Source organism: Saimiri boliviensis, chromosome 7 (genome assembly GCF_048565385.1).
Source record: "Saimiri boliviensis isolate mSaiBol1 chromosome 7, mSaiBol1.pri, whole genome shotgun sequence".
Lineage (NCBI taxonomy): Eukaryota > Metazoa > Chordata > Mammalia > Primates > Cebidae > Saimiri > Saimiri boliviensis.
Genome location: NC_133455.1, coordinates 15,332,683 through 15,353,881, shown reverse-complemented (window position 1 = coordinate 15,353,881; position 21,199 = coordinate 15,332,683). Strand labels below are relative to the sequence as shown.

The 21,199-nt window shown below is 44.6% G+C and overlaps 1 protein-coding gene and 1 pseudogene across 3 annotated transcripts in view; both read right to left on the bottom strand.

The window, feature by feature from the left end:
- The window catches only part of KSR2 (kinase suppressor of ras 2), a 532,721-nt gene that overhangs the window by 261,813 nt on the left and 249,709 nt on the right, over positions 1–21,199 (bottom strand). The gene's annotated exons all lie outside the window — the stretch shown is intronic.
- LOC141585065 (aldo-keto reductase family 1 member A1 pseudogene) lies at positions 9,146–16,787 on the bottom strand (annotated as a pseudogene).

Sequence of the window (21,199 nt, the reverse complement as noted above, 5' to 3'; positions counted from 1 at the left end):
GTGATAAATGAAACTGCTACGTCCAGTGGTTCCAGTGTCAGGCTCACTGTGCCTTATTTCATGAGAACCTTTTGAGAACTAGGAGGTAGCTGAGGTTTCCCCGGCTTGAAGAATGAAGGATTCACACCCTCAGCTGATGAGAGTATTACCAAGGAATATCTCTCTGCTGTCAGCCTCTCCAACAGTTGACTGAGGCTGAAAACAACTGTCTTGCCCAAGGTCAATTTCCTTCCAGGAGCCACCCACACATCTAAGGACTGATCATTTCAATGTGCAACAACACTGAAGGGTCATCCCAGCAGGAGACCTGACTGTAAGCCTGGCTAAGTCCTCTGTTAGCTCGCCTTTTCCCTCTTCCCCAGTCGTATTCCTCTCCTGTTCCTGCTGTAACAAATCGCCACAATGGTAAACGGCTTAAAGCCACACACATTTATGACCTTACAGTTCTGGAAGTCAAAAGCCGAAGATAGGTCTCAATGGGCTAAAGTCAAGGTATCAGCCAAGCTGCATTCCTTCTGAGGACTTTAGGGGAAATGTATTTGCTTGCCTTTTCCAGATTCTACAGGCTGCTCGCATTCCCTGAATCATGGCCCCTTCCTCTACCTCCAAAGTCCATCATTGCACCGTCAGCTTCTATCATCACGTCTCCTTTTTTCTATTTCTGATTCTCCTACCTCCCCCTTATAAGGACTCTTGTCCTTAGAATCTCCCCATCACAAGATCCCTAACTTAAACACATCTACCAAGTCCTTTTTACCATGTAAAGTAACACAATAAATCCACAGGTTGCAGGGGTGCAGACATCTTTTGTGTTCCTCTCACACCCATCTTGCTTCCGTATTTCTCCTCCCCTGGTGTTAATTCCCAAAGCACCCCCTAATTCACTTCCTGCATCCTATTCCCCATCTCAGAAGCTTCTCAGGAAAGCTCACCTGCACCCAACAATCATTGGGCTATATGTTACATTTTTGTTTTCTGAGACAGGGTTTCACCCCATAACCTAAGCTGCAGAGCTGTGTCGCGATCGCAGCTCACTAATCCTGGGCTCAAGTGATCCTCCCACCTCCGCCTCCAGAGTAGCTGGGTCTTTGGGCACGCACTACCATGCCTGGCTTATTTCTTTACTTTTTATAGAGACAGAGTCTTACTGTGTTGTTCAGCCTGCTCAGAAGGCCTCAAGGGATCTTTCTGCTTCTGCCTCCCTAAGGGCTAGGATAACAGATGTGAGCCACTGCCTGGAAGCCCTCTGTTTTATCTACTTCAGTGCACCAACCTGGGGACATAGGGGTTACCAAAACAGTTTCTCACAGGTATCACGGTCTAAATTCAGGTTTTCTTGGCCTCAGCACTGTTGACATTTGGGGCCAGATAATTCCTGGTTGTGAGGGGCTGTCCCATGCATTGTAGGATGCTGGCAGCATCCCTGGCCTCCGCCTACACAATGCCAGCAGCACCCCCACCCCAAGTGACAACCAAAATGGACTCCAGACATTGCACACTGTCCCCTGGGAGGGGGCAAAATCACCAAGATTGAGAACCACTGGACTATGGGAGAGAAAATACTAAGTGCACTTGATGGCAAAGAGTCTTGACCTCCACTGGTTCTCATCCTAAGAAAGAAGGTCACAGAGTGGATCTACTCCCAGCTCTCAAGGGGGCAGATCTGGACAGGACCTTTGGCATTCCACTGGTATTTGAAGTATCAGCTGCAAGGATGTTGGAATATTGAATCTGAGCCCTGAATCTAAGGAGCGAAATGAGTGAAAAAAACAGAGAGCCCCGTCTGGTAATGATGCCATTTGAATATGGCCTCTTGCTCCAAACCATCAAACCATTACTGCTGTTTTGTTTAAGGGAAAAAGAAAAAAACACGACCAACAGGAAAACTGGCAGGTGACATCGAAGGCCTCGAGGGCATCTGGATTTCATTATCCGCCTCTCATCTTTTATTTAACAAGGAAATGGGAAAGTTTCAGAGCATTTGGGAGCATGGAAATGACGGAACATTCAAGTGCATTACAAAGCAAAGTGTGTATTAGGGCTGGGCAGAAAGCTTTGTCTTGAAGTGGATTATCACAGAGTCTGGGATCCTCGAACCTCCCTATACCCCAGGAGGCCTTGGACGCTTGGGCAAGGGAACATGTTGTCGGAGCAGAGTGTAGACAGGGGCAAGTGTTTCATGGTATCTAAAAGCTTTGGAGTCATGGGTTCAAATCTGAGCTTCAACTCTGCCAGCTATATGGGTAGGGTTTTGGGCATGCAACCTTTGGGGACTCAGTTTCCTCATCGGTGCCTTGAGATTAATCATGTTCATGGTTGTAAGAATTAAAGAAGCTATATAAAGCTTTTAGCTCAGGCTCTAATACATAGTAGAGCTAAATAAATGGTCAGTACTGCCATGGTGGTGATTTTTTAAAAATGCATGCTCTATCACCTGCCTAATTCCCTGGTGCAATGTCTCATATCCTCCCACACCATGCGTCATCTCTGCCAACCTTCTTCCAAGGAACATTCTAAAATCATTCCTGCCTTGCCTCAAGACCTTTGCACATGCTGTTCCTTCTGCCTGGTACGGTCTTCACTCCATTCTCCACTTGGCTAATATCTACAATCTTTTAGAGTTTGTCTCAAATGTCACCTAATCAGAGACACCTTCTCCAACCGTCTAGTCTAAGTCAGATCCTCTTCCTGTCTTCATTTCTCATTGCACTCTTCATTTTCTTTCCTATCCCTTATCACAACTTTATAACTTGTATATCTCTTTGTGTGACTATTTAAAGACTATTGCAGCCTCCAGACTCCACCATCCAAGAGGACAAGGACATAAGCAAAACAATTTTAAAATGCCAGAAACACATCGGGAGTGGAGATTGAGGATGACAGGGTGGTCAGGAAGGGCTCCCTGAGTAGCTGAAGCTGAGATCCGAAGGATCAGAAGGAATCATCCATGCAAAGAGTGGGGATGGAGAGAGAGAAGACGTGTGCAAAGGCCCTGAGGCAAGAAGCGCTTGCAGGCTGCAGGAACTCATGGAAGACCAGTGCGGCTGAAGCTCTCTGGAACATGGCCTGGAGGAAGGCAATCACATTTGGAGGGAAGCACAGGGAGACGTACAAATGCCGGTGGCCTGGACAGAGCAATGGGAATGGACACCCCAAAGGTAGCTGGAGCTGAAATAGATGTTGGAGGTGTATCTATACAGGTCTTGCTATTTACCATTATATGTATCCTTCCTGGGAAGACAGAAGTCTGGGATGCAGAAAGATCTGTGGATTATACAGGCCAGAAACTCTGAGGACTTTGGGTACACCTCTTGCCTTGATTTCTCACGGAAGGATCTCCCCAAAATTCTCCATGGTTCTCTGTATTTTCATCATCACCTTAAGCTCTTGCAGAGATGCCCTTAGCTCTGCTGTAATACACAAAGCCGAGGGCAATCCTGTGGTTAGAAAGAAGCCCCAGGGATGCTTTGTGGTTGGGTTGTGCCATGAGGAGTTGGCCCAGAGGTATGAGGATCAGGAAGACACCACTGAGCCACATCCTGTTCTCAGGTTGTCCTGCATGGAGGCAGAGCCGACCTCAGGGCAAGGCTCCATCCCGCGGGGACTGCCTGCATGTGAGGCACCCAAGATCCAGGTTTGAATCACCCAAGCCAACCCTCCCAGGTCCAGAAAAAGGGCTTCAAGTAAGCTCAGGCATGTCTCACTACCATGTCAGCAGTGACCGGGCCTCTTGGTCCTTGTCTCCTTAGCAAGAGGTAGCAGGTGAGGTAGAAACCCAAGGTGTGCCTTCATTCCTCATTTTCCATCAGCAGTAACCTCATTTCCACTATTAACAAGATGCCCGCATGCTCCTCTCAAGGGGGTAGACTTATCTGAAGCCTTGGCTTTGGGAAGTAGTGGCAAATCTTCCCGAGAAGGGATGTAGTCTAGGGACAGGGTCTTAGGGCAAGGAAGCAGATATGGGAATGGGGGAGAAGTCACGAAGACCACACCTAGGAGCAAGACAGAGGGTCGGCCGCTAAGACCCTCAGCCATGACAGAAACATCACTAGCCAGAGGCAGAAGGGGCTGCTTCTCCCTGCCCAGAAACATGACATTCTCACCTGCTCCTTTTTAGGCCTCACTCCCTCCACCTGTAAAATGGGACAATGAGCTTGGTCCCTATCTCCTAGGGGGCTTGTGAGGAGTAAACGATAAAATGCATTTTAAAGGCTTCATACAGTGTCTGGCACATGATAAGGAACTCTACTTCTAGAATGCCTTCACTCTCAAGACTTCAACATCAACTCCTGCCAGAACACTGGCAGACCACCAGGCCTTACAGGTTTGGGTCAGTCACATGAGCGAATTTTTGAAACTCAATCTCTCTCATTCATTCATAGATAGAGACGTATCTATATCTATATCTAGATAGATAGCCACCTAGATAAGCACAGATACATCTAGATAGGCAGATGACAGATAGCTATAGACATATCTATATAGAGCTGTATCTTTAGATAGGTAGAAGTGAGATACAGATGTCTCTCATCCTTTTCTCATTCACCTACATTATGTAAGTAGATATAGATAGATAATATGGATATAGATGTATCTATATAGAAAGAAATATATCTATATAGAGATAGATATCTAGACAAATACATACATATATCTATACATACTTATATCGATAGATGATATAGATATTTGGATAGATACATATAGACATATGTATATATACACATAGATATCTAGATAGATAAAAGATATAAGATAGATATATCTGGATGGATAGATATAGATAGGTCTATATAGATATATAGCTAGATAGATACAGATATATCTAAGTAGACATATGATTGATAGATACATGATAGATATAGCTATATCTATTATCTGTATTGATAGATAATAGATGTAGATGTATTATCTATACAGTAGATATAGATATATAGATGTATCTAGATAGATATTGACAGATAGACAGATATAGAGATGTTTCCTATTACTTCTGTCTCTTTGAAGAACTCTGACTGATACAGCTATAGATTTTGACAACTTAGTTATTATTCTCCAAAAGAATGCACAACAAATATTAAGAGCAATTACTCTGGGACTAAAATTGGGGCAGGAGGGAATGGGGGGCTTTCACTGTTTACCTACTTTTCTGTAGTCTGTATTTGTTACGCCAGCACAGATTACTTTTATAATTTAAAACAGGAAAAGGGAGGGATGAGAAGGGACAGTACAAGGGAGGACATAACAGGACAGGAAAGAAAAAGTCCATCGAGCCTCCAAAATTCTGTCCTCTCACCGTCTCCTCTTTCCTATTTTCTGTCAGCCCTAATGAGAGCTGGAGAAGGGACTCTGGAGTGAGAGGTAAGATGGACCTGCTCACCAGGGGATGAGGCAAAAACACAAATGACTCCCTGAGGCTGAGTCAATTTCAACGGCTCTGGCTGCAGCTCCCTGATGCCAGCAACCCACTGCTTCTAAGTCAGAGTTAAATGAGTTCAGCACAGCATCACCTGTGATATTTGGGGCCTGAAGAGTGCAAATTATTCCCCCAAATTATATTTCATCCTTTTCTCATTCATCTAAGAGGTCAGAGTGAAGAAGAGGAATTTTCTTTCCTGATTTGGGGGTGAGGTGGCGTGTGGGGAGGAGCAGCAGCTCTTCATTACCAAAGTCTGGCTCGTTAAATATTCATTCAAATGCCTGTCACTGTTCCAGGAGGATGAGCCGATTTAAGGTTCGAATCTTACTGATCTATTATTCTTTTTGGAGCGGCAGGTGGGACTCTTTCATCAGGCTGCAAATGATAAAACCGCACCATTCTCTGAAGGGAACTTTAAGTAATCAAATGCAACTTTTTCTTCACCGCAACATGTGCTCCTCTTATGCTGATTCTCCTGAAGAAAGGCAAGAAATAGAGCAGAGGTAAAAACCTTAGGAGAGATTGTGCCTGTTTGCCACCTAGGGACCAGCAAAGAAGGGAAAAGATTCTCAGAGCCTGGGAATAAGAGAGAAAAGGAAGAGGAGGAGGGGAGACGGGCCATAGGAAGAGAAAGAAATGGCACGGGCAGAGAACCTATTTTGTGCCTGCCACTTTGACAGCATTTCATCTTCACAACAACCTTTGAAGCAAGAATTGCCTTCTGAAAGGTGAAGTGACTTGCCCAAGGTCACACAGCTAGCAACACGCACCCTGGGGATTTCAATCCAGTCTGTGTGACCTCTCAGCCCAGTCCTCTGTACCAGCGGCCTCACGACTCACACAAAGTCCCTGCCTACCAGTGCTTCTCAATGGGGACAAATTTGCCCTCTAGGGGATATTAGACAATTTCAGAAGACATTTTTGGGTGTCACAACGTGGGGGGCACACGTGCTACTGACATCTAGTGGGTAGAGGCTAGAGAAGATGCTAAACATCTACAATGCACACAGGACAGTCCCCACCATGAAAAATGATGCAGCCCCAAATGGCAGGAGTGCTGAGGCTGAGAAATTCTATGTTACGTGGAGGGCATTTGCAGTCACCCCATCATGTATCCTGGCTTCCGGCTGCCACTGTAGGAATACAGAAATTCCACCCAATGCTCTGATATTTTTTCCAGAGCCCCAGACAAAACTCACCTGGTAGTGAGCAGGTATTTGGGGAATCATTGCCTCTCTGTGTTGCCCCTGGATACATAAATTCTCATCTAAATTCATGCTCACATTCACAATTCCACAGTGGCAAGAGACACAATTTTCTCATTAAAGGGCACAGTCTCAGTTTCTCTCCACTGAGGCAGTAAGAATCTGAGCTTCCTCAAAATGACGCACAGCTGTAATTAACATTATGAAACCCCCTAAGTTGACCCACCTGGGGATCACTGCAGCAAGGTCTATGTGCTACGGATAACTCCATTCTACCTTTCAGCTCCCATGCAAATAAAATGCACGTTCAGGAACAACTGAGAGACCCACGGAGGAAACTCAAGTCACCATTTCAGCTGCCTGAGAACAAGAAAGATACCCAAGCTCTGGAGCTGGAGCCCTGAGAAAGATTTGGAGCCATAGCACAAGGGAGAAAATCCACCTTTGTTGAGTGTTGTACCAAGGGCCAGCCACTGGGACAGGTAAGAAATATCCCCCTCTCATTTAATCCCCATACAGTTGTTGAAAGAAGTTATTACTGTCCCCATTTTATAGATCTTAGGTCAGCACATGTTTTCTGTGAAGGACCAGATAGTAAATATTTTAGGCTTTACAGGGTGCAGGATCTCTGCTGCTATTATTCATTTCTGCAATTGTAACACAAAAATAGCCACAGGTAATACAAAACGAATGCATCCTTCTGCCTGTCCATAACTCCGTCTATCCATCCACCCATCCATCTATGCAGCAAATATTCATCAACAACCTGCCACGTATCTTGGCTATCAAGGCAACTGAGTCTCTTTCAAGGCACCCTCCAAATGAAGTCATATAGGTCTTCATTAAGTTCCTAGAACATGTAAATGCTTTCCTGCCTCAGGGCCTTCGCACATGTCTTCTCTCTCCCCAGAACATGCTCCTCTGTCCCCACAACATCCCCACTCTTTGCACGGCCTCTTCTCCGACCTCAGTTCAGTGGAACAGAGAGGTCTTCATGATCACTCTATCAGTCTCAATCTCAGCACCCTGTCTGCTTCTTTCACAGTCCTTGGAACATTTTGAAATTATTGTATTTACTTCATTGTAAATTAATTTTGTGTCAGCCTCTTCCATTAGCACATGCCTTCCATGAAGGCAAAAATCTTTCTCATTTGCCATTTTAGCCTCAGCATATGGCACATAGTATATGCTTAATATAGTATATGCACATTCTATTTAGTTACTGAACTAAATGAATGAATTGAGACCCAGAAAATTTTACTCCAAAGTATGGCTTCTACCCCTTACACCAAGCACAGCCTAGACTGTGCCACCCAATATGGCATCCACTGGCCACATGTGGCTAGAGGGCACCTAAAACATGGCTAGTCTGAATTGAGATGTGGTCTGAGTATTCAATACACACCAGATTTTGAAGACTCCATATGGAAAAAATAATATAAAACATCTCAAGTTTTTAAGTTGATTATCTGTTGAAATAATATTTTAGATCTATTAGTTAGAATAAAATAAATTATTAAAACCAATTTCATCTGTTTCTTTTTACTTTTCTACTATGGCTATGAGAAAATTTTTAATTACATACAGTGTTTGTACTACATGTCTGTTTGGTAGCACTGCTCTAGAACTGCCTATATTCTATTTCCAGACTTCTTACTAATTAGATCTCTGACCTTGGTCCAGTCAATTAACCTCAATAAGTCTCAGTTTCTTTATCAACAAATGAATATAAGAATTTCTGACCTGCCGACCACACAAGGATGTGATGCAGCTCAAATGAGATAATGGATATGAAAGTGCCTGGGGAAAATATCTATACAAATGCAAGCTCTTCTGTAATGAGATTTTCTGACTTCTTTCTAAATCTCCAAGTGTTTTATTTCCTCCCACACTGGCTCCTGGATATGACCCAACTTCCTCCATCTATCCCAACTTCTGATGCTCATGGTTTGACTTTTGAACTCAATACTGATTCTTCCTTTCAAGTAAATTTCAGAATTGCAGAAGCTGGAGAGTTTGGCAAGACACGTCCATTGTCAGACTCCTCAAGTTCACCAAAGTTGGTGTGTGATCCACTCTCCCAGCCCACCTTGGGGATAATCTTCCCAACAACGATGATGCCAAGGAAACTTGATTTAGACAGACTCCTCTTGTCTTATAACTGCACATTGCCAGCTGCACTTTTTAGGGGGCTCAAGGCCAGGTACAGTGGCTCTTACCAGTAAGCCCAACACTTTGGAAGGCTGAGACAGGAGGATTGCTTGAGTCAAGGAGTTTGAGACCAGCCTGGGCAACACAGTGAGGTCTCATCTCCACACACACACACACAATTAGCTAAGCATAGTGGCACATGCCGATGGTCTCAGCTACTCAGGAGGCTGAGGTGGGAAAATCACTTGAGCCTAGGAGATCAAGGCTGCAGTGAGCCAGGATTGCACCACTGCACTCCAACCAGAGTGACAAAGCAAGACCCTGCCCCGAAAATTAAAAAAAAAAAAAAAAAAAAAAAAGAGGCCCCTATATGACTTAGGCTGACTAAGAGTTGAAGTTTTCATTATTTTAAAATGTAGATGACATCTGTTACTTTAGTCTTTCTAACACCCATCCACGTGGTATGTGTGGTGCAGACAGGGTGTGTGTGTGTGTGTATGTGTGCGCGCACGCACGCACGCACACACACACACACACACACACGTGCACCTGTTCCAATCTGCTTACTCTATCCCCTGAACACAGAGATGGTTTCAGGTTAGGCAAGAGGCCCAGGCTGACTTACGAGGGGCCAATCTCAGGATTTGTGTATAAACCTTAGAGAAAGAAGTTTCTCTTTCCAGTGAGGCAACTGAGTCTTTGTCTGGAACTACTTGAGACACAGAGTGAGAGGGAAGGCAGCCGGCCATAATGAGAAAGCAAAGCTACCAAGGAGCAAGGAGCTGAGACAGAAAGAGTTTCTTCAACATTTGTTTAAGCACCTAGATCCAACCATACCTAAAGCCCAACATTCCTAAGCACTTTGCAGTTACAAAAGCCAACAAATCATTTTGTAGGAGAAGCCAGTTTAAGTTGAGATTTAATCACTTAGAAAGAGATACAAAAAATAATGCATTTGAAAATTACTTTTATGACTTTCAATTCATCAGGATTAACTGAATATTGTCTAGAGGTGCTGATGAAAATCTTTTATAACTAGATTGTGAATTAAATACAAACAAGCTCTTCTAAAGTCTGAGAATGTGTAGACGTTCATAGCAAAGACATTTCCTCAGGAAGCATTTTACTGAAACCCTGTTGTTCACTGTCCATGGAAGGAAAGGGATTGCTCAGCAAAGCTAAATCTTAGACAAGTCACTCCAGTTGGAATGATTCAGAACTGGATTAATGGTCTTTAAATGAATGTGGCTTTCAGGGTTTTATTCTTGCTGCTTGGCAGAAACCTCCTGTGGGAATGCCACCCAGGAAACCTCCACATGTACTCTGAGGTTCTGGTCCTTGTCACCTTCTCAGGCAGACCATGAGGTTGGTAAGTGCGTGGCTCTGGGGCAAGGGGGAAAGTGAGGCTTCCATGTGCCCAGCTGGAATTAAATCCTATGCTTTGGAAGCCCAGGTTTGTCCTCTAAGTCAGGCACCCTGCCATGAAGATTAATGAGGTGACAGTTCTCTAGGGCCTGGAGGTAGTTAAGGCAAAACAGCCACCCAAACACCTGGGACTATTTTTAGCCTCTTCGGCACTGGGCCTGAAATACACATGCCAAAACCAGCTCTGGCAAAGCATGGCCTTTCGGCTGCGTGCTGGTCCCCACTATGTCCCTCTGCCATACAATCATGAAGGTGGAGACTCTGACAAGGTCTCAGGTGATGATTTACAGTCACCATCTCCCTAAAAGGAGAGGACTTCCAACCTCCCAAGCCACTGCTAACCAAGGATCCAGAGGGCTTTCTGTTTATGCGGACTTCATGGAAAACACGATTAAATGAATTTGTAGTGTTTAAAATTTGCTATGCAAAGTGATGGCCTGTAGAGAAACATCTGGAAAGCAGACAAACTTTATTTGGCTCATACAAACCTTAAACATGGATTCGTCAGCAACATGTATAAAAAGCAGGAAAATTTCACATTAAAAAAGTCATGCTTCCCCCTTTCCTTGATAAATTGAAATAACTCAGATCTGCTTTTTTCTTTTCCTTCCCAGCCCAGGCTGGAGTGCAGCGATGCAATCTTGGCTCACTACAACCTCCACTTCCCAGGTTCAAGCAATTCTCCTATCTCAGCCTTCCAAGTAGCTTGGATTACAAGCATGCGCCACCACACCCGGCTAAGTTTTTGAATTTTTAGTAGAGACGGGGTTTCACCATGTGTGCCAGGATAGTCTCGAACTCCTGACCTCAGGTGATCTGCCCACCTTAGCCTCCCAAAGTACTGGGATTATAGGTGTAAGCCACCGCACCCAGCTAACAATTAAGGTCTTGCATTCAATGTGGCAGCAGTCAGCTAGAGACAAGAAGTGGCTTCCCCCTTTAGATAGATGAGGCATGGGCACTCCAGTTTGCCCCACTCCCCACCATTCCCTATTGTAAGTAATTGACCCTGAAGCCAAATGTCAGCTGCTGTTTGTCATCTTACACTAGACCCTCTTCAACCATTTGAGTTTCCTGCCAGGCCCTATTAAGTATCAGAGCTTGCAGGTTCTGCAAAATGAACATGCATTAATTGCATAATAAATTGTTTAGGCAAAATTCCAACAAGCAATTACAAAGAAGATGACCCTTCTAAGGCTCCTTCACACATTGGTCTTGTATGACTATATGAACAGAGTCTGAGAATATTAGAACTAATATTGGCTATAGAGTCTTCTGAGGTTAGTGTGTTGGGGGCAGAGGGGAATGCTTCTCCTTACCTTCAATGTCTGTTTCCATGTGAAGGAAATTCTGCCGGCATCCCACTCCTGACCCTTCTCCACTCCGTCATCACTCCTTCCATGAGGAGGGAGAGGGACTCAATAACTTCAAGTTTGAAGCTTGGGAGAGGAGCTGGGTATAGGAAGCATATCTCCTTCCTTATTCTTTTTCAGACAGGGGGCAAAGTGCTTAGAGGACATGCAGAGTGAAAGTTCTACAGATGGTTCATCCCTACTGAACCAGGCAGGCCCCAACTGGACACAGCCAGGAACTGAGTGAGTAACTCTCTTCAATTACAGAGAAGCAGGGTTGTTTCTTAGGTGTTGTAAAGACCATACCAATGACCTGGGCTGAGGGCTGTTATCATTTAAAAGGTTTGCTACACTATTTAAAAGCCTCATGGTGGAAACGGTAGACCCTCTACCACCTTCCTACCCAGGTGCCCCTGTCTGCACAACACTTGTGTATACAATGTCAGGGTGTTCACAGACCCTTGAAGCCCACTGATAGGCTCCAGATAGTTTTAACCCCTAATTTGGCCCCATGCCTAAAGAGGAATTGTTTAAAGTAACACGAGGCAGAGGCAAGACTGACAAAAGACTGGCATTCTGACTGGCATCCCCATCACTTTGTATCCGCTGTGTTTATTCATTCAACAAGTCTAAGTGCTTGTGTGCCAGGCAGTGATGAACCCCACCCTTTCGTCTTAACCAAGGGCTCAAACATCAGACTGCTTATTACACAGATGAATGTCTAATCACACATCATGATAAATGCTATGAAAGAAAGAACAGGTCCCTCATCTTGACAAGGGGCTCTGGCTTATTTGAAGGTGATAGAGTGAGAAAACATTTCTCAGTGGAAGTGACCTTGAGCTCAGAGTTGATCTCTCAGGGAAAAAATAGGAATTAATTACAAGGAGGAAAGGAACACAAAGAGGCACCCAGACAGGCAGGAGGGAATGAGAGGAAGCTGGAAAGAGGAGGGCTGTGTATACAGCACAGGTGGCAGGGACAGGTGTGGATTACAGATCCTCTTAGGTCCCATTCAGCCCTCAGACCTGTAATTTGTAAGGAGAGGGGAGTTCAAACTTCGACAAAGAGTTAAGAAGTTCATAGGCTCAATACCTTTCCTACTTCTAGGAAAATTTCTCCAAAGGAAAGAAGTTGTCAAAAGCAAGAAGTTTTATACACCAAGATGCCCTCAGTGGTGCTACTGGTAACACCAAACCTCTAGGAATAACAGAAATCTTTATCTGAAAGAGAAATAGAGAACTATAGATACCAAAGCGATGCAATGTTACGTGCCCATCTAAAAATGGAAACTCTAGTTGGAATAGAAATGCGGGTAAATGCTTACAATGTAACGAACAGCTATCTATGAATGTAGATGAGAAAAGGAAGGTCATATACTTCTATATTTGTAGAAAGGTATAGAAGGCTATATGATTAGAATAAAACTATCCATGGTAACGGTGCAATCGGCTATCAAGTGGGATTTCTACTGTAGTCCCAGAATTATAGTTTATATCCAAAGCTAAAAATAAGACATAACATAATTCTGCTTTCTAAAAAGAGCTACCTGTGAGACAGAGTTGGAATCAAACTCCTTCCCACAAGGACCCAAAGAGGGAGCAGATTGAGCCCCACACATCCCAAGGTCCACTGCTGCCTCCTCCCCAGAAGAAGTGGAAGCAGATGGGTTGAGTTTTGGTCTTTGATCTTCTGAGGGCAAAGGATTCACAAAGAGAGGGCATTTCTACTCCCCGTGGGTGTCTACAAGAAAAGAAACCGGCATCTCAACTTCCTAAAGAGATGTCTGTTGAAATTACAGATCCCAGGGCCACCCACTGGTACCGCCTTCTTAGCAGGGAGAGGTGGGACAGTTCTTAGAAAAGACTAACATGGGTAGCCATAAGATGGGGGATGTATTATTTAGACCAGAAATGCCCAGAACTCTTTAAGATAATGGAAATGTTTCATATCTGTGCTGTCCAATATGGCAGCCACCAGCCATACATGGTTATTGAGCACAGGAAATGCAGCTAGTGCAACTGAGGAATTAAATGTTTAATTACATTTTATTTTAATTGATTATTTATTTATTTATTTATTGGATGTTCTCATGGCTTTATTAATTCTCTCTTTCCATTGTGGCAGGACCTCATTAGCTGGAGAACTGGAAGCAAGGCCAAGAAGCTGTGGTTTCAGTATGGGTCATTAAAGGGGTACAGAGGATGCCCTGCAACCCTTAGGACTCCTTCCCCATCCACCGTAAGCATAGGCACAATACATATGCCTTTTTTTTCAGGGCATTCAGCTGCTTCATCTCTTCTGAGCCAAAGGTGAAGTCAAACACCTTAATGTTCTGAAGGATTCGAGAAGGAGTGATACTTTTGGGGATGCACATCACTTTCCGCTGGACCTGCCACCTGAGCAAGATCTGAGCTGGAGATCGGCCATACTTTTCAGCCAATGCCAAGACTACTGGTTCCTCCAGGACAGGTTCATTAGGATCGCGCCATGCATGATCAGAGGAGCCCAAAGGGCTATAAGCAGTTACTTCCAGCCACGTGCTTGGCAGTGGGCAATTAGCTCATTCTAAGCCAAGTATGGGTGGCATTCCACCTGCAGGGCAGCTGGACGCATGGAGGCCACACTGAGTATGTCATCAATCTGCTGACTGTTGAAGTTGGACAGGCCCAGCACCCATGCCAGCCCCTTGGCTACCAGTGCCTCCAGAGCCTTCCAAGTCTCCTTGCAGTGGGCGGAGTCATAGCGTATAGTCCCATCAGCATTCTTGGGGAAGGGATTGTCTCCCTACTCGAAGGCATAAGGGCAGTGCATCAGGTACAGGTCCAGATACTCCAGCTGGAGGTCAGCCAGAGTCTTCTGGAGGGCAGGCTCGACATCCTCGGGGTGGCGCTTGGTGTTCCACAGCTTGGATGTCACAAACAGCTTCTCCCAAGGCACCGTCTTGCCTGGTCCCATGCCCTCCTTCAGGGCCTCCCCAGTCTCAGGCTCACTGCCGTAGATAGCAGCACAGTCAATGTGGCGGTAGCCTGCACCAAGGGCATACTTAGCCACTGCTTTTACCTGACCAGGCTCGCTCTTCCAGGTACCCAGACCAATCAGGGGCATCTTCTGCCCAGTGTGCAGGAGAACACAGGAAACTGCCATTGCCCTCTTGGCACAAGCACAGAGCATGAACAGGATAGTGTGGCCTGGGCTCAGTTTTACACCCTGTCAGAGAGCCAACAGGCCACAGCTTAAGTCTGGCGGTGATGAGGCAGCTCCACCTATTTTAATTATTTTTTAAGAGACAGGGGTCTCACTATGTTGCCCGAGTTGGTCTTGAACCGAGTTCAAGTGATCCTCCCGCCTCAGCCTCCTAAGTAGCTGGGACTACAGTTGCAAGCCAGTATTCGATAATTATAATTCTTTTAAATTTAAATAATTACCACCTGTGGCTAGTGGCTACCACATTAGACAGTGCAGCACTAGATATTTCTGCAGATAGGGGATCACTAGATGACCTACATCCAAACAGCCTGAGGGTATCAGAGGTATATGAATCAGAATAACTCCATCTTGAATAGAAGCTGGGTAAAATGAGGCTGAAACCTACGGGGCTGCATTCCCAGATGGCTAAGGCATTCCAAGTCACAGGATAAGACAGAAGGTCAGCACAAGATACAGGTCATCAAGACCTTGCTGATAAAATAGGAAGCAGTAAAGAAGCCTGCCAAACCCACCACAACCAAGATGGTCACAAGAGTGACCTCTGGTCGTCCCCACTGCTACTCTCCCACCAGCTCAGTGACAGTTTACAAATGCCATGGCAACGTCAGGGAATTATCCTATATGATCTAAAAAGAGGAGGCATGAATAATCCACCCCTTGTTTAGCATATCATCAAGAAATAATCATAAAAATGGCCAACCAGTAGCCTTTGGGGCTGCTCTGTCCATGGAGTAGCCATTTTTTTATTCCTTTACTTTTCTAATAAACTTGCTTTCACTTTACTGTATGAATTCACCCTGAATTTTTTCTTGCACGAGATCTAAGACCCCTCTCTTGGGGTCTGGATCAGGACCCCTTTCCTGTAACAAGGGGTCATTGAAGTAGTGAGTCTGAGAAGGCAATGGGGATACTTCCCACTCCACCCCAGAACTCCACCCACCCAGACAATATGAGAAGTGTCCCCTATGCCCATGGTTGCAAGGGAAAGCCTGAGGGCTAGTGGATGGCAGGAGTCCTCTGTGTCTAGGTGACCACCAGAAAAGGAACCAGAGGGGTGCCATCCAAGGAGTCAATTAGACCAGGCTGCCCCTCGGTGGCAGGCGAGGTCATCAGGATGACCCTGAAGACAAGCCAGAGGATTCCATCCTCACCATTCACAGAGAGATCACTCACAACAGAAGAATCAAACAAGCCACACCAACACCAGGGAGACCTTCTCTGCTTTAAGCTCTACCAGCCAAAAGTGAATAAATCTGCCCAAGGTGCCACTAAAAATGGAAAAGAAGACACTCCACATATCTCAATTAAACTAAAAGTAAGCTGCTTCCTTCATGTTTATACTTCCATGAGTACAGAATTTTCAGCTAACCCACCACAACAGTTCTCAAGCATGATATGTCTGTATAAGTTATTTAATTTATAAGAGGCAGATTTTATCAGCTCTGTTTTACACAGGAAGAAACTGAGGCTCAGAAAAGTTGAATGAATCATCCATGATCCCACAGATAAGTGACAAGGCTAGAATGGGAACTCATATCTTTCTCATTCCAAAACTTTCTTGGATACTGCCAGGTCATCTGTTGAACAATAAAATCATCATTTTAAAAAAAAGGGTAAAAAGTGCAAGTAAAAATTAGTAAAATCCAGATAAGATCTGTTTTAAGTCAACAGTATTGTACCAATGTCAATTTCATACTGTGGTTATGCAAGATGCTGTCACTGGGGGAAGCTGGGGGAGGATACAAGGAACTTCTGTACCACAATTTCTTGTGAGTCTTCGACCATTTCAGAATATCATTAAAAAAAAAAAAAAATTAGGCCGGGTGCAGTGGCTCAAGCCTATAATCCCAGCACTTTGGGAGGCAGAGGCGGGAGGATCATGAGGTCAAGAGATCAAGACCATGGTGAAACCCTGTCTCTACTAAAAAAAATACAAAAATGAGCTGGGCGTGGTGGCGCGCACCTGTGGTCCCACCTACTCAGGAGGCTGAGGCAGAAGAATTGCTGGAACCCGGGAAGTGGAGGTTGCAGTGACCAAGGTTGCGCCACTGCACTCCAGCCTGGTGCCTGGCAACACAGCAAGACTCTGTGTAAAAAAAAAAAAAAAAAAAAAAAAAAAAAAAAAAAAAATCTAATATTGGATTTTTGAAGTCTCACATCAAAGTACTAGTGCAGATACCAACCAAATCTCACATTTTGATAAGTATTTTAAACTCAAGCTGTCTTTAAATCCTGTTCTTACTATTTATTTCAATTTACTCTTTAAAACATAATACGTTTTAAAGTTAAGCTTTAATATACATCTTTCAGGATGGGCACAGAGGCTCATGCCTATAATCTCAGCACTTTGGGAGGCTGAGGCGGGTAAATCACTTGAGATCAGGAGTTCAAGATCAACCTGGCCGACATGGCAAAACCCCGTCTCTAACAAACAACATAAAAATTAGCCGGGTGTAGTGGTATGTGCCTGTAGCCCCAGTTACTTGGGAGGCTGAGGTGGGAAAACTGCTTGAACTTGGGAGGTGAAAGTTGCAGTGAGCTGAGATCACACCACTGCACTCCAGCCTGGGCAATATGACAGAGTGAGACCCTGTCTCAAAAAAAAAAAAAAGAAAGAAAAGAAAAAAGAAAAACAATATGTATCTTTCAAACTACACCTAAAAATAAGTAGCAACATTCCTCAGATACTGAGGTGTTAGCACAGGTTCTGATCCACCATTTACAAATATTTATAAATAAACTTTTTCTAAATAATGATGCAATGGGCATATAATCTCTCCATTTTGTTCTGAAGAGTCATGAGAGTTTATGCGGCTTTGCTGCTGGTAGTTACACAACAAGCTTCATCTCTCTGGATCATCAGCAAAAAATAACCTGCCCCCGCCCCTTATCCCTCACCCCACGCAGTTCTGGACTGTTGGATGCTCCATGATCCACGTCAAACAGGCAGGGGGTCTGCAATGCCAGGACATAACCAGCAGCATCAGCCCAGATGCACAACAACATGCCAAGAATAAATGGGAGGAATCAACAGAGACCAGGAACATTTTTGATCCCTTGCAGGGAGGGTTGTTTGTGAGTGTTCCGCCCTGGCTTGGTGAGTCACTCATTAGGAAAGAAGAAGCATGACTTTTTTTCTATTGATTCCAGGAAGATTTCAGGTGGGAGGGAGGGATTTCAAGAAGTCAAGAAAGTCAAAGACAAGGGGAGGAATAAGGCTTGGCCAATCTGTTTAAATGGGATGCTCTTGAGGCAAGTGAGAACATAGGTGCCGAGTGGAAAACAGGAAAGGAAACTGGTTAAAAAGAACAGGGATGCCTGGGGCAGGCATCTGGTACTTTTTATCCCTGGCTTAATTCTCTCTCTCTCTCTCTCTCTCTCTCTCTCTCTCTCTCTGGCTCTCTGTCTCTCTCTCTCTCTCTGTCTCTCTCTCTCTCTCTCACACACACACACCCCCCACAAACAGAAGATGGCAAGGGAGGTAGACCGCAAAAAGGCATGAGAAATAATAAGAAGCAAAGTATCACTTAGTTTTTCTCTCCCAACTGCCCTCATCCCCAGCCCAGTAAAACGGGGAGGTTGAAAGAATACAAAACAGAGGAGACAGAGGAAGACAAGAGGCCAGAGAGATAAGACAATGTCTTCAAGGCAGTGTGATATTGCCTTAAGAGCAGGCAAGTTGATCAATGGAATGGAACGGAGAGTCTTGAAGTACACCCACATACACATGGCCAACTTACATTTGATGAAGATATCAAGAAATTCATTGGGGAATGGGTGGTCTTTTCAACAGATGGTGCTGGAACAACTGGATATTCACATGGAAAATAGTTTCCATCCTTACTTTACATCATATGCAAAAATTAATGTGAGATAGATAATAAACCTATCAGAAAAGCTAAAAACTATAAAGCTTCTAAAAGAAAATAGGAGAATATTGACAACTTTGGGATTGGCAAAGATTTCTTAGGATACAAAAAGCACTAAACATTAAAAAATGCTTAGGCCAGGGGTGGTGGCTCATGCCTGTAATTCCAGCACTTGGGGAAGCCTGGGCAGATCACGTGAAGTTAGGAGTTCAAGATCAGCCTGGCCAATTTGGTGAAACTTCGTCTCGACTAAAAATACAAAAATTAGCCTGGCACGGTGGTGCACATCTGTAAACCCCCCTACTTGGGAGGCTGAGGGACAAGAATCACTTGAACCGGGGAGACAGATGTTGCAAGGTGCGGTGGCTCACACCTATAATCACAGCACTTTGGGAGGCCAAGGCAGGCAGATCACTTGAGGTCAGGAGTTTGAAACCAGCCTGGCCAAATGGTGAAATCCCACCTCTACTAAATATACAAAAAATTAGCTGGGCATGGTGGCACACGCCTGCAATCTCAGCTACTAAGAAGGCTGAGGCAGGAAAATTGCTTGAACCTGGGAGGTGGAGGTTGCAGTGTGCCCAGTAGCATCACTGCACTCCAGCCTAGGTAACAGTAAGACTCCACCTCAAAAAATAAAAATAAGGCCGGGCGCGGTGGCTCAAGCCTGTAATCCCAGCACTTTGGGAGGCCGAGGCGGGTGGATCACGAGGTCGAAAGATCGAGACCATCCTGGTCAACATGATGAAACCCCGTCTCTACTAAAAATACAAAAAAATTATCTGGGCATGGTGGCGCGTGCCTGTAATCCCAGCTACTCAGGAGGCTGAGGCAGGAGAATTGCCTGAGCCCAGGAGGCGGAGGTTGCAGTGAGCCGAGATTGCGCCATTGCACTCCAGCCTGGGTAACAAGAGCGAAACTCCGTCTCAAAAAAAAAATAAAATAAAAATAAAAATAAAAATAAAATAAAATAAAATAATTTTAAAAAGATAACCCAATTTTAAAATAAGTGAGAGATTTGAATAGATGATTTACATAAAATGTAGAGAAACAGCCAATAAGTCCAAAAAAATTTGCCGTATTTAGTCATTAAAGATGCACAAAGCAACACACGATGAGATAACATGTCATAACTGTTAGGATGAATAAAGTTAGAGGCCTGACAATATGAAGTGGTAGCAAGGAGATAGGGCAGGATTTCTCAACCTCAGCGCTGCTGACCTTTCCAGTGGGATAACCCATTCCTGGGGACTGCGAACGGGGGCCGTCCTGGGCGTTGTGAAATGCTTAGCAGCATTCTTGGTCCCTCCCCAGGTGCTAGGTGTTAGCAGCACCGCCCCCTCCACTGCAAATTATGGCCGGCAAAACTGTCTTCAGATATTGCCAAATGTCCTCTGGGGACAAAATTCAAAATTGCCCCATATCGAGAACGACTGATGATATAGAGAACTGACTTGTCCCACCTGCCGGTGGGATTGTAAAATAGGCAGCCGCTTTGGAAAACGGTTTGGCAGTTTCTTATGAAGCTACATAAAAACACATACTCTAGGTCCTAGGGATTCTACTCATAGCTATTTGCTCAAGAGAAATGAGAATATATGTCCGCAACAATAACAAAAAGGGTGTACAAGAATGTTCTAAATAGATTTAGATTTACTCCCAATAACCTCAATCTGGAAGCACTCCAGATGTACAATGGGTTGAACTGTACCTCCAAAAAGGTATGTTGAAGTCTTAACCCCCAATAACTGCAAATGTGACCTTATTTAGAAGTAGGGTTTTTACGGATGTAATCAAGTTAAGGTCATACTTGATTAGGATAAGCTCTAAATCCAATGACTGGTGTCCTTGTAAGAAAGGAGGACCTGTGTGCTGGCTCACACCTGTAATCTCAGCACTTTGGGAGACAAAGGTAGAAGGACTGCTTGAGCCTAGGAGTTTGAGATCAGCCTGGGCAAGATTGTAATACCCCGTCTCTACAAAAAAATATATATATATACAAGAAAAAAACTTAGCCAGGCATGGTGGTAGGTACCTGTAGTCCCAGATACTGGAGGGTCTGAGGTGGGATGATCACTTGAGCCTGGGAAGGGGAAGTTGCAGTGAGATGTGACTGTACCACTGCACTCCAGCTTGGGTGACAGAGCCAGACCCTGTGAAGAAAAAGAAGGAAGAAGGAGCAGAAAAAGAAGAAGAAAAGGAGCAGAGAAAGAGGAAAGAAGAAAAGAGGAAAGAAGGAGGAGGAGGAAGAGAAGGAGGAGGAGGAGGAGGAGGAGGAGGAGGAGGAGGAGGAGGAGGAGAAGGAGGAGGAGGAGGAATACACTGAGGAAAGAAGCCATGTGAAGCAGAGTTTAGAATAATGCAGACTCAAAACAAGAAAGGAACACCAAGTATTGCTGGCAGCCATCAGAAGCTGGGAGAGGCAAAGGGTCCTCCCCCAGAGCTTTCAAAGGGAGCTCTGCCCACACCTTGACTCAGGACTTCTGGCCCGTGGAGCTGTGAGACAACAGAACTCTGTTGCTTTAAGTCACCACATTTGTGATACTTTCTTACAGCAACCCAAGGAAA